Here is a 17,769-nt window from a genome sequence, read left to right as displayed (position 1 = left end):
CTTGATTGTTTGTCTTTTATTTTGATGTAGTATCACTTGTCTATTTCTATTTTAAGAGCTTTTTGTTTCTGAGATGTAGCCTATGTTGCCCAGACTGTTTTATTATGTGTAGGTGCCAAATGATCCTCCCACCCTAGCCTTCTAAGCAACAGATTATAAGCACATACCATTGTATCTAGCTAATAGTTTTGTTTTGCTATAAAATGTTTGCTTTTTCAGAGTCCCATGAATGGGATGAGGGCCTGGTAAGAGAACTCAGCAAACTCCCTGGCCTTCTACCCTGTGAAACATCACTCAGTTGTTAAGCACTCTGGGTTCAATTCCCAGTACCAAAAAAAAAAAAAAAGCTGTCAGTTTTCCATCACTGAATTATGATGGCCTATTTTTCACATATGTCCTTTATTATGTTGAGCAAATTCTTTTACCAATTTGTTGAATGTTTTTATCATGAAAGGGTTCTGAATTGCCTAAGGGTCTTTTTACATCAAAGGATATCATCATGTACATCTTGTCTTTCATTCTGTGTGTACTACATTGATTGATTTTCATCTGTTAAATAATCCTTGAACCCTAGAGATAAATCCTACTTGGTCAGAGTGGATGATCCTTCTAAAGGGCTGTGCAAGGCAGTGTTAGTGTTTTCTTGAGGAATTCTATATGTATATTCATCATGGATAGTGGTCTGTGATTTTCTTATAGTGTCTTTTTCTGGCTTTGGTAGTCTCATAACTTTGGAATAGTCTCTTCTCTTCAAATTTTTGGAAGTTTGAGTAAGACTGGTATCAGTTTTTCAAGAATTCTCAAATATTTGATAGAATTTACCAGTGATACTATCTAGTCCTAAGTTGTCTTCATTGGGAGATTTTTAAACTACTGACACATTCTTCCTACTAGTTAAAATCTATTCAATTTTTTTTTAAAATTTTTAGTTGTAGATGAACACAATATCTTTTATTTATTTATTTTTTTATGTGGTGCTGAGGATTGAACCCAGTGCCTCACGCAAGTGAGGCAAGCGCTCAACCACTGAGCTACAACCTCAGCCAATTTTTTTCTTTATGATCTAGGGGATGGGGATATGGCTTAGTTGGTAGAGTGCTTGCCTCGCATGCACAAGGCCCTGGGTTCAATCTCCAGTAACACACACACACACACACACACACAAAGATTCTTCAACATGATTTAATCTAAACAAATTGTGTATTTTAGGAATTTATCCACTTCATCTAATTTATCTACTTTGTTGGAATACAAACCATACATATCCTATTAAAATACACTTTCTTAAATTACAAAAACAAAACCTGACAAGTAAAATCACTATTTACATGAAAAAATACCAAAATATGAATACATAAAATAATTACTCTAAGAATTCAATAAAGGAGTGATCAATATGAATTGTTATGATCAGTACAAATTTAACCAAGGCCCAGAGCCTTAACTTCAACCAGAAAGCATAAATAAGCAATGGAAAGGAAAAGGGAAAACTAGAAAGTATTTCTAATAGAGACCCAACAAAAGTTAAGATAAAATTAAAGCAAAATCAAACGTTAAATGTGAGATGGGTTCACTTGCCTAAAGTGGAAGGAGGGTCAGAGATAAAGTTACATGGCTCAAGAGAGTTATAAATGAAAAATATTTAATTTAGTGTTCATAATTTTACATATCATATATTTAAATATCTCCTAGGTTGAACTGAGAATTTGAAATTCCTAGTCTATAAAGAAAATCTGACAGCCACTTAAGAGACAACCAGTGAAGGTACCTCGGGTGAAAATGAAAATAGCAATGGTGTTCTGGGAAGTTTACTTAAGTATCTACATTTTAGTGGTTCTCATCTAAGGTGATGCCACTTGGAGGACATATGGCAAGTTTTGGAGAACATTTTGTTTGTTGTAACAGAGAGGGAAAGTATGTGCTACTGGCCTCTAGTAGGTAAAAGGCCATGAACACTGTCAAACATCCTACAAAGAACAACCCAGCCCCTCCACCAACAAATTATCATTGCTGTGTTCTAATGATAATTATTTATTTATTCTCACAAGAACCCAATTTAGTTCAACTATCTGTGGGAAAAATATATACAAGAAGCAGAAACATTCCAAAAGATTAATAATAGTGAGAATATTATTTTTTCACTTTTCTAAAAAAAATTTAAATTATCATACATTACTAAAAATAAAGAGAAAAATGAACTTGACTTAAAAATTCTCATTTAACTACCAATCCTGAGCAGAATACTCATGTTATTCATCCTCTCTTTTAAAAACAAATTTATTTAATTCCCTCAAATATTTACTTAAATGCCAACTATATGCCAGGCATGGTGATGTGCACCTATAGTACTAAGTACTTAGGAAGCTGAAGCAGAATTGCTTAAGCCCAGGAGTTTGAGGCTAGCCTGGGCAACATAAATAACATAGTAAGACCCCCATCTCCAAAAAAAGTAGTGTACAAAACAGAAAAGGTCCACAGTCTTCAGGAAGCTTATAGTCTGATGGGAGAAACATTAAACAAGTGTGTCGTTTTTGTTCCCCCCTATAGTACTGGGAATTGAGGGATTGAACCAAAGGTGCTTTACCACTGAACTACACCTCCAATCCTTTTCATTATTTCTTTTGAGAAAGTATCTCACCAAGTTGCCAAGGCTGGCCTTTGAACTCAGACCCCTGAGTTGCTGAGATTACAGGTATGCACCACAGCACCCTGTACATAAATTATCCTTACTGGAAAAGCCAGGTGGGCTTAACTTTCAGTTAGCTTGTTTAGGGACAGCATCTATGAGTAAATGACACTGAAGCAGTGATCCAGGGGATGAGAAATAATCATGCATGCGAACAAAAGGGAATAGGGATGACCAGGAATTCTGGAAGAATACATGAATGGCCTGAAGGAGCGAGCCATTGATTCATAATAGTTAAGAGGAAATGTAGATAACAGTATAGTAATTAAGGAAGACTGTAAAGTCAAAGACGCGGGAGAAGTAGACAAGGACCAAATTTGGCAAGACCTTGGAGGTTTAAGGAGTTTAGAAGCTAATGTGCTGGGAAGCTACAGAAGCAGAGGAGGGGCAAGATTTTACTTCTGTTTTGTTTTTGATGGTGCTGGGAATTGAAATCTGGGCCTTACACATGATAAGCAAGTGCTCCACCACTGAGCTACATCCCCAACCCTGATTTACTTTATTTTTAGAAGAACCACACAGGTTATTTATGAGTTAGAAAACAGCAATAGCAGAAACAAGGCAACCATTCTGACTATGAGACAAGGATTTGCTCCAGATTATAGCTATGAGAAGAAAGTTAACAGAAAAGAACTAATGAAAATGACATTAACTAAATAATGTCATACTTAAAAGCTTGTCTAAAACAAGAAAAAAAAAAAACCCTGCTCTTTCTAGGGGATGCTCTGAAGAAGCAAAGCATATTGCCTACTAAGTTGACACCCTTCTCCACACCACAGCTGACTGGTGCTGGAACACAGGAAAGCACCTGACCTGAAAAATAAAACTTCATAGCTGACTTGGTGTCCACAGGCAATATAGTGTGTATGTGTGGGGAAATTCCATATGTTCTCACAAAGCCAATCCTATCAGAAATATTTAGTATAATTTGAGAACTGGCCCCTTAACTTTCCTAACAACCTACCCTACTTGAACAAGTCTGAATAAAGGTACATTTCTTGTATTACTAAAAGACTAATTCACCTACTAATGAAAATAATGGGCAAAGCCTTCTGTTGTTACCTTTTCACTCATAAACACGTAAAAAGTTTACTGGAGAAAAATCCTTTGCATGTAAAATGTAGTAAATCAATTTTCCTGGTCACATTTAAGGACATGACAGGACTCACACTGTGGAATAACTTTTTTTCTTTTTGTACTGGGGATTTAGCCCTGGGGATGCTCTACCACTGAGCCATATCCTTAGTCCTTTTTTTAGAAAATTTTTATTTGTTGATGCACCTTCCTTCCTTCCTTCATTCATTAATGTGGTGCTGAGGATCAAACCTAGTGCCTCACACATGCTGGGCAAGTGCTCTGCCACTGAGCCACAACCCCATCCCCACTCCAGTCCTTCTTATTTTTTATTTTGAGACAAGGACTTGCTGAGTTGCTTAGGGCCTTACTAAGTTGTTGAAGCTGTTCTCAAACTTGTGATCCTTCAACCTCAGCCTCCTGAGTTGCTGGGATTACAAGTATATGCTACCATGTCCAACTGAATAACTCTTTTAAAAATGTAAAAAAAAAAAAAAAAAAAAAAAAAAAGGCAAATAACTGTTTTCCCCTGAATGTGTGATGTTCATTTTTCTTCTCATATGTGAAAGTACTTATGGAGAGAAACCCTTTGAATGTTGAAACATGTGGGAAACCTTACAGTATTTCCAGTTCCTTGTAAGGACTGGGAAGATTCATGCCAAAAAACAAAAACAAACAAACAAAAAAAAACCCTATGCAAATAAATGTAAAGGCTTCAGATGGTCAAGTTTTGTTCAGTGGTATGAAAGGACTCATACAGCAGAAAAAACCCTGTGAATAAGCAATGTGGGGAAGTATTCAACTTTCACAGTTTCCTTTAAAGACACAAAAGGATTCACATTAGGGAAAAAACCCTTTTGCCCTTTAAGAAAGGTGGTAACACTTTCAACTTTCCAGTTCTCTTTGAATAGCATGAAGAACTCACAATGGAGAAGACCCTTGTCTATGGAAATGTGGTGATGCCTTCAGTTGTTCAGATCCATTCAGACTTAGGTGAATTTTTTTTTTTTTTTTTTTGTATCAGGGATTAAACCCAAAGGTGCTTAACCACTGATCTACATCCCATCCCTTTTTAAATTTTTAAAAAAATTGAGACATGGTCTCACTGAATTACTTAGGGCCTAAAGTTGCTGAGGCTGGCTTTGAACTTGTGATCCTTCTGCCTCAGCCTTCTGAGCCACTGGAATTACAGTCGCACACTTCCTTCAGCTAGTGACCTCTTTCTTGACAAAAGCACCCGAGGTGTCTAAGAAGGGTCATAAAAATGTACTCTGGGTTGGGCACGAGCATTACATCAGCGTGAATATATGAAAGCAACATGCTTTTCTGGTAAATCTCTCTTTGTATATCGTTAGACTCAATTTTCTTATATTTAAGTTTTTTGCATCTGTATAATGTTGTACAATTGTGCATGTGTGTGTAAAATCTAGTATATAGTATAAGTTTGTACATAAGTATATATTACATAGAATATAATATTTGTAGTTAAAACTTATTAACATTTTTTTGCAACATTTTCTTTTAATTCTTTTCGAGTTTCCATCTCTCTACTTCCCTTAAATACATTTTCTTAAATGTTGTCCATTTTTTCCACTAAAGGCCTTAGCAAATACATCATATAAAAAACAAATAAAAAAGACTAATTCAAAACAAATATCTGCTAAGATAGAATTTTAATTTTATAGATGCAGAAAATGAAAACTGAAAAGAATATTAAACTTTCCTCATGGCATATAGCTAATGAGATACAAGTCTAGGTCATCCAATTCTTAGGAAAAAAAAAAAATCAAGCTTTTCCACAAATCTCAAGGTAAGAGTTATCAGACAGGAAATATTTAGGATTTCCTTTCTCTTCAAACTTAAAGAATATAATTTAAGTTAAGGAATAAAAAGATAAGTGATCTACTACAACCTATGGTCCCCATAGGGTCTTCAGGCCAGGGATTTGAGAGATCTTGACCTGCTAGAATAGGAACTTAACCTGTGTTATTCGCTGCTTTGTCCTCATTGCTTACAACAGAACTTTGAACACAATGCTGAACAATTATTTGTTGAACAAATGATTTCAAAACAGGGAAGAGAATAAGGGGAAGTCAGTGAAAAAGAGCTACTTAAATAAGTTCAGATGTGACTCTCAGGTAGTAGAAAGCTGCCACAGTCCCAACTCATTTATCTTAATTAAGCTGTTAATTATCACAACAGCATTATTAAAATATCACTCATCATACAGTTCAAAGAGTACAACACCATAGTTTTTAGTATATTCACAAAGTTGTGCACTGATCACCACTAACTCCAGATGACTCTGATCATTAGAAACACAATTCTATCTCCTTAGCAGTCATTCTTCAATTTCCCTTTGTTCTAACCCTTGGCAACTAATTCATTATCTGTCTTTATGGAATTATCTATCCCAGGCATTTAATATTATAATTTGATGGAATATATATTTGATCCTATGACACATGCTGCTTCTAAAATCCTTTAGAATCTACTTTTCTTTCTTTCGTTTCTTTTTTTTTTTTTTTTAATACCAGCAATTATACCCAGGGGTGTTAAACTTAACTGCTGAACCACATCCCCAGTCCTTTTTGTTTTTTACTTTGTGACAGGGTCTAAGTTGCTTAGGGTCTCTATTAATTTGCTGAGGTTGGCTTTGAACTTGCAATCCTCCTGCCTCAGTCTCCTGAGTCAATGGATTATAGGTGTGCACCACCACATCTGGGATCTCTTGGAATTTCTGAAGGCACAAAAATGTTTTTAGTATGCTACTGAGATGACTAGTTAGGCTGGAGGACCCCAGAATGGGCTGTTCACCTAAAATACCAAAATATGATGAGACAGCAGGGACTTTTTCAGCCTTAACTCCCAACCTCTGGGGAAGAGTGGAGAAGGTTAACTGATAACCAATGGTTAATGATTAGTAAATCATGTCTATGTACTGAAGCTTCATAAAACGTGTCCCCTCACCACCACCCCCAGCCAAAGATGGGGGGGGGGACTTGTTTTGCATGCTTCCCAGCTAGCTGAACATATGGTGGTGCCTAAAGGGTGGAATACTAGGAAAGGACATGGAAGCTCTGTGACACTTTTCATATACCTTACTCATCTGGCTATTGATCTACATCCTTTGTAACGTCTTTAAGTAAACTGTGTCCCTGAGCTCTGCGAGCTGCTCTTGCAAATTAACTGAACCAGGAGGGGGTCATGAAAATATTAATTTATAGCCATTTGATAAGAAAAGGCCACAACAACCTGTGCTTCCAACTGGCATCTAAAAGTGAGGGGCAGTCTTGTGGAAATGAGCCCTCAACCTGTAATCTGATGCTACCTTTGGGTAAATAGTGTCAGATGTCAGAACTGAATTGGAGGACACCCAACTAGTGCTTTACTAAAGAACTAAATGCTTGCCTCACACGTGAAAAACCTCCCTAAATATTGGGTGTCAGAAGTACTACTGAGTGACAGAAGAGTAGAAAAAACAGTTTTGGGGGGTTGGTGAGGGGAAGTTTTCTCCTCTTTTCACATGCACACAGAATTACAGAATATGTGATCTTTTGTGACTGGCTTCTTACAAGCAGCATGTTTTCAAGGTACATCCATACTGCTTCATGTATCAATACTTCATTCCTTTTTATACCAGAATAATACTCCATTGTATGGCTATACCACATTTTAGTTGTCCATTCATCAGTTGATGGATATTTGGGTTGCTTCTTTATCTTGAATAGTACTGCTATGAACATTCACATATGAGTTTTTGTTGCAGAAAAATGTTTTCAATTATCCTTGCCATCTAGAAGTGGAACTGCTGGGTCACAAGTTAACAGTTCAACTTCCTGAAGAACTGCCAAACTACATTTCAAAGAAGCTGTACCTTCATTTAATTTTATTTATGGTGCTAGGGATCAAATTCAGGGTCCAGTGCATGCCAGGTAAGCAGTCTACTACTGATCTATACCCCAGACCACGGCCACACAATTGTGTATTTCCATAACCAGGTGTGAGGATACCACTTTCTCCAGATCCTCAACACTGTTTTCTTTTGGGGCACTGTCATCTAGTGGGCATGAAGTGGTATCTCATGGTTTTGATCTGTATTTCCCTAATTACTAATGATGTTGATTATGTATGTTTCTTATTTATTGGTCTTAATTAAGCTTTTCATCATTTATTTTTTTAAATATTTTGTTTATTTAGTTGTAGTTAGACACTATATCTTTATTTTATTTTTATGTGGTGCTGAGGATCAAACCCAGGGCCTCCCACATGCTAGGCGAGCCCTCTACGGCTGAGTCACAACCCCAGCCCAAGCTTTTCATCATTTAAAGATAATACTGTTCCTGTTTTAAAGCTGGGGACCAAAAGGGAATTAAGAAAAAGTATTTAAGACATTAAGAAGAAAATTGTGAATAAATACTTTAAGATGCCTAATAACTTATGAATAATGAACCCAATTCCATGGATATTCTTCTGATATAGTGAGTATCTCCATATAATATTCAAAGACAAAATAAGGAACCAAGCACCTACATCTATACTGGACAGTGGTACTTTATAATATTGTCTTCAAAAGGTTGTTTTCTTCCTTTTTTTCTTACCCAACAAACCCCTCCTTCCGTGGCAAATCTGTGGTTTGAGTTAAGGTACCAATAGCCCTCCTCATCTCCAACATAGACAATTAGACATATGGCACAAGACCCTGCACTGGCCAATCACAGAACTATATTCCACTGTCCAATGATTATTAGTTCAGGTATAAGTATTCAATCAAGGCCAAACAAAGCCCATCCTAGACATTGATTAGTACTCTTAATTAATTAATGTGAGCTGTGACCTTTGATTTACATGGTTATGAGAGCATGACTCTCTCATTATGCTTACACTAATCTGAGCTAGGTTTCTGCTCCCTAAAACAACTACATAATACAAAAATCAGTTTTTACTGCCTGAAGTTACAGACTTAATTTTTGGTGTTAACATTATCTAAAAAGACCATAAAACCCTTAAAACCACTATTCTAAAGAGAGCCAGAAAATACTTGGGTTTTAGACCTACCTACTAAAAAAGGAGGATGATGTAACAGTTACTTGAAATTTTTAAGACCATTATTTTCCTTGTTTTTCTGAACCAGTAACAACTGAAAGTGACAAAAGAACCAGGGTAAAGAAGCAGGACAGGGACACTTAATACAACCAAGCAGAGACAACTTAATGTAGGAGCTTTCAGGATCCAACTACTAAATAAATTTATATAATATAATTGCTATTTCAAAGGATCACAAACATAGGCTAAAAACTAAATCAGGTATTAAAGAGTAGATATTGGACAATTGAAGTTTTCAGGAAGAGAACAATGGGCCCACTGAAATAGCTCAGCTGGGAGAGCAACAGACTGAAGAACAAGACACTGAGATACAATATGACTTGAATACGATTTGCTTTCTCATATTAGAAAATTTGTCCGTAATCAAATTAGGAAATCCTATGTTATCTGAGAATTCTGACTTTGTTAATAAAAATTTAAGGAAATTCTAGGTTTGCCAAAATACAACATTTAAAATGTAATTTACATTAAGTTCAATGTGAATTACAGGGTAAAAGTAACTGGTGACCAAATTTTTTCTAATAGCAAACATATAATGACATAAAAAAGTTTAGCATGCTTAATAATCAAGCTAATCTTACATTACTTGCAAATGTCTACAATCTTAAATCCTTATGAATACTGAACATTGTGAATTAAACCTGTTTTCAGTTTAAATTTACAACCAATGGGAAAACAATTACGAAACCTGCACAAAGGATTTATTAATTGACAACACAGATCAGAAAAACTAGTAATTTTTTTGACAATTTGGTTGAAATACAGAGAAGAAATCCAGCTTTTAATGAAGGGGAAAGGAATTCTTCCCCAATTTGTGTTATATGTTATATATAATTTGGATTATGGCATACAGTGGTAAAAAAAATTGCAAACAAAACATTATTCTGAGAGGGAACACAGGAATATACCAGGATGAAATATATGATGGAGAAGTAAGCTGGTAGAAATAGTAAGATCTTCCATTCACTCTGCATGTTCTACATTGCTAGGCAGTGCTGAGAATTTCAATGACTTAGAGACATTAAGTTAACCTTCATAACTTTTAAATGGAGGAACCAGGGTTGAAACCCAAGTCTAAGTGACTCCATAGTCCATATTCTTTTAACCCCTATCCTATATAAAGTCTTTTAAGAGCCTGCATTAATTAAAGTGAAAGTCATCTGTGATAGAAGCAATCATGATAAACTAAAACATTGGTTCTCAAAAGTATGGTCCAGTGTCCTAATAGGGGGTTCCAGATACCTTCTCACAGAGTTCACAAAGTCAAATTTATTCTCTCCATAAAATTGTTATGTGTGAGAGTATACAATGTTAACAGCTGTATTAATGCAAAGAAGGAAAAACTGCTATCACTTTAGTATAAATTAAGGCAACACAAAACACAAAGCTGTAATAGTGTCTTTACATTTCAGATAAAAAAATTTTAGAAATCAGCTCACTTAAGAATGTCCTTGATGAGCCAGTAAAAAATAACGACTTTTACTAAATACTGGTCTTTTCTTTCCAATTGTATGATAAACAGGGATTATACATAAATCTCTTCTACAACATAACTTCTACAGTTGGATGACTGTTTCAAGGAAAAAAATTACTTATGTGATTGAGTTGTAAAGTAAACTAGCCACTTTTTTCAGGGAACACTACTTAATACTTGAAAGAAAGATAAATTATGGTCATTTAGACTTGGTAAGTGGAAGATATTTTCACAAAAATGACAAATCCAGCCTATGGTTTAAAAGGAAATCATTTCTAGTATCAATTTTCTACTAATGATAAAATTTGAGCTTTCAAGTGAAAATCTGAATTTTAAAAAATTTGTGCCTACCATTGCAGGTTTGACAGATTTGTAATACTCAAGAATTTCCTGAACTGTGTGGTTACAATAACTGTGAATTATTTCACTGTATAATAAAATGTGTCAGCATTTGGAAGATTTATATAACCAGTTTTTTTTCCTTTGTCAATGACATGATGATTTCCAAATAGCCTAAAATATATAACAAAATCAGGCAGCCAAAAGATTCATTGAAGTGCAAGTTACACCAATGTCTGTAGACCAATAGATTTTAATGTAACAGTATAAGAAAAGTTTGAAACTATCATTTGTGTACAATCAAAAAATAATCTCCATAAATATCCTGAAAAGGTGATTAGTTTTTTCAAATGCCTATTTGTATGAAGGTGGATATTCTTTATACTTCAACCAAGGGTGTAGCACAAAACATTGAATTCAGAAATAGGTATGAGAGCCAGGCACAGTGGTGCACACCTGTAACCTCAGCAGCTTGGAAGGCTGAGGTATGAGGATCACAAGTTCTAGACCAGCCTTAGCAATTTTGCAAGACCTCAAGCAACCTAGTGAGAGCCTGCCTCAATAAAAATGTTTAAGGGCTGGGGATGTGGCTCAAGTGGTAGCGCACTCGCCTGGCATGCGTGCGGCCCGAGTTCGATCCTCAGCACCACATACAAACAAAGATGTTGTGTCGGCCGAAATCTAAAAAATAATGAATAATAAAATTCTCTCTCAAAAAAAAAATAGTTTAAAAAAAAAATTTTTAAAAAGCAATAGATATGAGAATCCTGCTATTTTCTCTTAAGCCAAATATTAAAAGAGACTTGAAAAAAACAAAGTTAAACATGGCCATTCTTCTCATTTAATATTTTTGGTTTTGAAAAACAAATAATTTTTCTATTAAAAATTTTATGTTTATATAAAATTCATTTATTATTTTTGTTTAAACACTTAAAATAAAGGTATAAAAAAATAATGTTTATTTACTTTTATGTGGTGCTGAGGATGGAACCCAGGGGCTCGCACGTGATAGGTGAGTGCTCTACCACAGAGCCCCAACCCCAGCCCCTAAACATTTTTATATATTCTTTCTTAGTTATATATAACACCAGGACACACCCTGACATGATCACAAAAACATGGAACACAACCTGCTCCAATTCAGTCCCCAGTACTACCTGGCTTTCCCCCTCCAATCAATCAATCAATCAATCAATTTACTTATTATTAGTGTCTTGTGGATACACCTGATACAAGGACCCACCGTGCCCCCATACATGCATATACATGCATGTCAGATGCATCCCACTATTCTTCCCTTTTCCCAATCCCTTCTTCCTCCTCCTTAATCCCCTTTACCTACTCTACTGATTCTTTCTCTATTTTGATGAAATTCCCTTAACACTTAAGTATGTTTAAAGACATTCTTAATTTTGATTTTTAAAATGTAAAATATCAATAGAAATCCATCTTTAATAAGTCTTGAGCCCAAAACCTTTGAAAACTTCTGAATAAAGTCCATTACAATAACATATATATTGTCTTTATTTTGTTTGTGCCAATCAAAAAGATTGTTCTCATATTAACTGTAGAAAAGAGAGCCTCCTCCAAGCCTGTCTTTTACCAAATCTAAATAGAAAGCATAGAAAATAGATTGTGTTCTCTAATGTTTAAAGTTCACAAATGATACACAATTTTACAAAACTCTCTAGAGGGGAAAAAAAAACTTACTGAATATCTATTACACTTCTACAAACTATGCTAGGTGCTTTCACTTAATAAAATTTCAGATCTGCATTAAAGCTGAGAAAAGTTAAAGGTAAAGTAGTATGATACAGTATAAAATGTATAGACTTTGGCATACCTGAATTAAAATTATTCCTTTAACTGTTATGTTGTCAAAGACAAATGCACAGTTTCTTCTTTAACATGCACTTAATAAAGGCAGCAGCTACTCAGGGGGCTGAGGCAGAAGGCCAGCAAGTTTAAGGCCAGCCTCAGCAATTTAGCAAGACCCTCAGCAACTTAGTGAGACCTTCTCTCAAAAAAAGGATGCCGGACATCCTGGCTCAGCCTGTAGTCCCAGCAGCTGAGAGGCTGAGTCAGGAGGATTGCAAGTTCAAAGCCAGCCTCAGAAACTTAAGGAAGCACTAAGCAACTCAGTGAGACCCTGTCTCTAAATAAAATACAAACTAGGGCTGGGGATGTGGCTCAGTGGTTGAGTGCCCCTGAGTTTAATCCAGCTACCAAATAAATAAATAAATATAAATAAATAAATAAATAAATAAAAGAACTGGGAAGTCACTCAACGGTGAAAGCACCCCTGGGTTCAATCCCCAGTACCAAACAACGAAATAACTCAATAATTCCTACTTCTAAGACTGAAAGACATGAGAATACAATTAAAGGTATATGAAGAAGGTGCTCAAAAAGTCCCTTTCAATCATACTCTTCCCTCTGTTCTAAAACTAAACCAGAGAACAAGAAAGTCAGCAAATAAGGTTAAAATTTGATGACATACTCTCATTTCATCTTTATAGGATTCAAATAGATGCTACTCCAGATAACATCCAAAACTATTTTAAGGACCCAAAACTATTTTAAGAACCCTATCAGTGATTAGGGTTCAATGTTTAAAAACTACCAATGCTAGGATGCATGAAGATCTGGGTTCAATCCCCAGCACCACAAAACAAAACAAAACACCCTTCTTTCAAACCTAAATCACTCCTACACTTCTTCTTAATTTTGAATATTCACTTGACACACTAGTGATAAGAAAAACAATGACATCTTAATATCACTAAGAAAATTATCAATGAAACAATTCTGAAATTGGTCATTTTAGAAATCAGTAAAGCTGGCAGGAAGCACAAAAATAATTGTTTTTAACTATATTTCCATCAGATATTTCATATCATCACATGGTTGAACTATTATATTGAAAATTAGGCAATAGTTATTTTAAGTACAGTAAATATGTTCCAAGATTTGTGATGAGATAGATCAGTCTCTAAAAGTTAACAAGACTTAATAGCTTAACAATGCTTTTCACTCTACACTTCAACAAATCACTAAGGCTATTTCCAAAAAACAAAATAGATGATTAATTTTATTAAACTCTTGTCAACCAAACACTTTTAAAAAAAAATTTCAAGCAGACTTCATAGTTTGTGTGGAAAATCAAATTATGTAGCATTTTAATTTATTTTTACATAAGATCTAATTATTTTTCTAACATGTTATACTCTCATAACTTTTATAGAAACTATGCAGGTTTACACTACAAAAGAAGTCCTCTCTAAAAAGTAAGCTGAATGAACTTAATTTTATCCTGATTAATTTCTTATTGCAAGTTTGGTTACTAACCATTTCCTGTGTTGTAGGTTTACCCTCTCTAGGGCTGGGGAAGCATGCAAATCAGTGATAAAGCACTTGTCTAGCAATTCGCCAGGCCCTGGGTTCAATCCCAAGCTCAACAACAAACTGTTCACTCTCTCTATAGTTACTATTCCAAAGCTAGTAACTGTGATCCTTTACTACACTACAAGGAAGAAGACAAGCACTGGTGGATATCATCTGACAATTCCTGAAAATTATTTCAAATGGATACTCACATATATTTCCTTTGATGCTTTTGTGTTCCAAGAAAGTTAGCATGACCATATTTTGGAGGAGCCAGAATGGTATACTGAAAGGGAGCAATGAATATCAGATTGAAACACTCAGAAATTATGACTATAGAAGGGTCACTAATTCCCTGTTGCCCACATTATTCAGTGAGCAATCACATGTCCCTGTATTAAAAAGCATTCCCCAATAACTCTTTAATGTAACAAAGTTTAGTGTGACTTAAGCTATATATACACACAGAGAGAAAAAACAGAGCCAACTGCAAATAAGGGACAGAATCAATTACATTTAATCCTATAAAGTCCTCAAAACCCCCAAAAGAAAAGCTAAAGATGATAAAATGCTTAGAGAATTGCCAGACCATCTCCCTAACATTAACCTATCAATCTTCAAAACACTCATGAAGCAGATGTCAAGCACCTCTAGTTTTACAGAGGAAAGAACCCTAAGACTAAGTGACTTCCTCCATTATCACATAAAAAGTTAAAGATCAGATTAAAATAAACTCTAGGACTCTGTACTCGTCCATTAATTAAGAAAACTGTTAGCTCAAACCCCAAAATGCTACAATTACCTCACTCTATATGTATCCCCCCTCTTTCTCTCTATATATATACATATATAATGTTGTCCATTAAGGTACCCACTAGCCATGAAATGCAGCTACTCCAAAAGAGAATGTCAACTACAAATTAGATTCTGAAAACTTAGTATTAGGATAATATAAAATTTTGATTTTCTTTTCTTCTTTTTTTTTTAAACACAGATCACATGTTGTAATGGTATTTTGGACATACAGAATTAAAATTCATTGTACAGCACTGGTTCATACTTCTTTCCAAACACCTCCCAATGAAAACAGATGTCATTTTAATATTTAAACCAAAATGCAATTATTTTCAAAACTGTTACATCCTTATATACATTATGTATGTAACATATTTGGAGGGGGAGAAAATGGGCATAATATATCCATGTTGAGAGATATAAGAACATATACAAATAAACACAAAATAGGTGATCATAGTAGTCACAAAACATTTTTTTAAAAAATGTTTCTATCTATCTCATTACAAGTATATGGGATTTTATGGTTTTTGTTATTGTTGTTGTTGTTTTGTGTGTGTGTGGTTGAGGATCAACCTCAAGGACTCACCCATGCTAAGCAAGTCCTCTACAATCCAACAAGTAGAAGTGATTTTGAACAAGTCACAGTGAGGAGAAAGTATGACTCTCCATTATAGTAATATATCATTTTCTCAGATGGAAAATAAAAAATATTCCTAATGTACATGTAGAGATATCAATCATCACAGGCTGATGAACCTCAAAATATCTGCCTAACATGTACCCACAGTAGGGCTTTTTTGGTTGGCTTTTTTTTTTTTTTTTTAAGGTGGACCTGGTATGTTGCCCAGGCTAAAGCATGGGCTAAAGCAATCCTTCCATCTTAATCTCCCAAGTAAGTGGACTACAGGCCTGTACTACCACATCTGTGTTATAGTTATTTAACTACATATAATATGCTAATACATATTCAGCATTTGATCTCATTTTGACTAAAGAAGCAAGAAATATATAGTTAACAGGAAAAATCAGTTTTAAAACCCAGGACAACTTTAGAAAATAGTCTGACAATCTCATAAAAGGTTAAATATCAAGTTTCCATATAACCAGAAAACTCCACTCCCAGGTTTTATAACCAAGATAAATTAAAACAGGTCCAAACAAAAAATGTGTACACGAATGTTCTTAGCAGCACTATGTATAATAGCTAAAAAGTGTGAACAATGCAAATGTCCATTGACTGATGAAAACACACAATGTGGTATATATTCATATGCCAGACTACTTTTCCCTTAAAAGAAATGAAACACTGATACACTGTTATAACATTAATGAACCTTGAAAACATACTACCTTGAAAGATGGCTGTCATAAAAGATGACACATTGTATAATTCCATTTATATGAAATGTCCAGAATAGGCAAATCTATAAAGACAGAAAGTAGTTGCTTGGGGTTGGGGTAAAAGGAAACTGATAATCACTGCTAATGAAGAATGGTTTCTTTCTAGGATGGTGACAATGTTCTAAGATTGATTTTGATGATTGTTGTACAACTATGTGAATGCACCAAATGCCACTTTAAATGGGTGACTTGGATGGTATGTGAATTACATCTCAGTGAACCTGTCAGAAATACAAATCAGAGGGAAAAAAGGATTACAGGGATTCATCAAACACCTAATAGCTACTTTTCTGGATTTTGTAACTGTGATATTTATCAGTTTTTAAGGTTGTGATTTTTTTTCTCATTCTAAATATTCATATTAGTAAAAAAAAAATTTCCATCACATTCTTGCACAACCAAATTATTTAAAGTCATAAACTGTACTGACTTTTATGGCATGTTAATTATTTCAATAAAGAGTTCTTTTCATTAGAAGGATAACAGGGCAATCATTCTCATGTTAACCTTAACACAATCAGAGAATAGCCACACCTCCAGACATGTACTCCCTCAAAATATGAAAACCACTAAAGGAACACAAACTACCTTAAAACATGAATAGTTTTGGGAAAGCTCAAAAAAAGTTACTAACTTAACCAATTAAATAATCAAGATTAGACAAACATCATAGGGATTTGAAGATCACAGTATTAAAATATGCAGAGGGACAACATAAAATATACTACTTTACCACTTTTTCTTAAAAGCTAAACTCCTGACTCAGAATGGATTAAAAAATTAGGAACCTAAATTCTTAAAGCTGAAATAAAGTATTTTATCAAAAATCTCGGCGGTGAGTGCGTGCATTTAACACATAACACCTTATGTAGACTGACAATTTCGGAAGCAGCTGAATCTAAGACAATGAAGCTTTTTTTTTTTTTTTTCTTTTTAAAATCATAAAACGTGATGGTGCCATTCCACAGCCCACCCCATCCCCCATTACCACCACCAGCAGGTGGAGGGAAAGGATACTGTAGGATGACAGCTTTGTATAACCCTTTGGACTTTAAATGTAAGAATGCAGCTGGTGGTCTCTCAGGAGGGGCTAAAGAGATTTGTGAACAAGCTGAAATAAGGGGTATCCTTTGCCTGGAAGTGGGCACACCGTGAGCCACATCTTGAATCAGCTATATCCAGAGTAAAACACAGGCCGCTGGAAGGCACTGTTAGCATCACCAGGATGGCCTCTCACGCCGGGGGTGTTTTTTTCAACGGAGAAGTTGACTCCTGTAGTTTGGACATTGAGGGGAGGCAGGGGTAAAGCGGGAGTCGGGAAGACCAGAAAAAATGCCTTTAAGTGGAGACGCCTTGGGTCTCGCTGAGGAAGTTCCGAGCCCCACTCGGTCGCACACGCTCGCCTCCCGCAACTCCCTTCTACCCGCGGCGCCAGACGGCGGTGCCCGAGCGAGAGCAGGAATCTCCGCCACTGCCGGGGAGCTGGCCGCGGCAGGGGGGCAGCGCG

The 17,769-nt window shown here is 35.4% G+C and overlaps 1 protein-coding gene across 3 annotated transcripts in view; it reads right to left on the bottom strand.

Annotated features, from left to right (window-relative positions):
- The window catches only part of Kpna4 (karyopherin subunit alpha 4), a 64,031-nt gene extending 46,323 nt beyond the window's left edge, over positions 1-17,708 (bottom strand). Inside the window, exon 1 of one of the 3 annotated variants that reach the window (XM_048802966.1) lies at positions 14,276-17,708. The gene's annotated coding sequence lies outside the window, so the exon portion shown is untranslated. The remainder of the gene's footprint in view (positions 1-14,275) is intronic. The other 2 variants (XM_048802965.1, XM_015496404.2) reach the window with 2 other exon arrangements.
- Between the last annotated feature and the right edge of the window lie 61 nt (positions 17,709-17,769).

Source organism: Marmota marmota, unplaced genomic scaffold (genome assembly GCF_001458135.2).
Source record: "Marmota marmota marmota unplaced genomic scaffold, marMar, whole genome shotgun sequence".
NCBI lineage: Eukaryota > Metazoa > Chordata > Mammalia > Rodentia > Sciuridae > Marmota > Marmota marmota.
The sequence above is the reverse complement of the archived record's forward strand: the minus strand, read 5'-3'. Positions and strand labels throughout refer to the sequence as shown.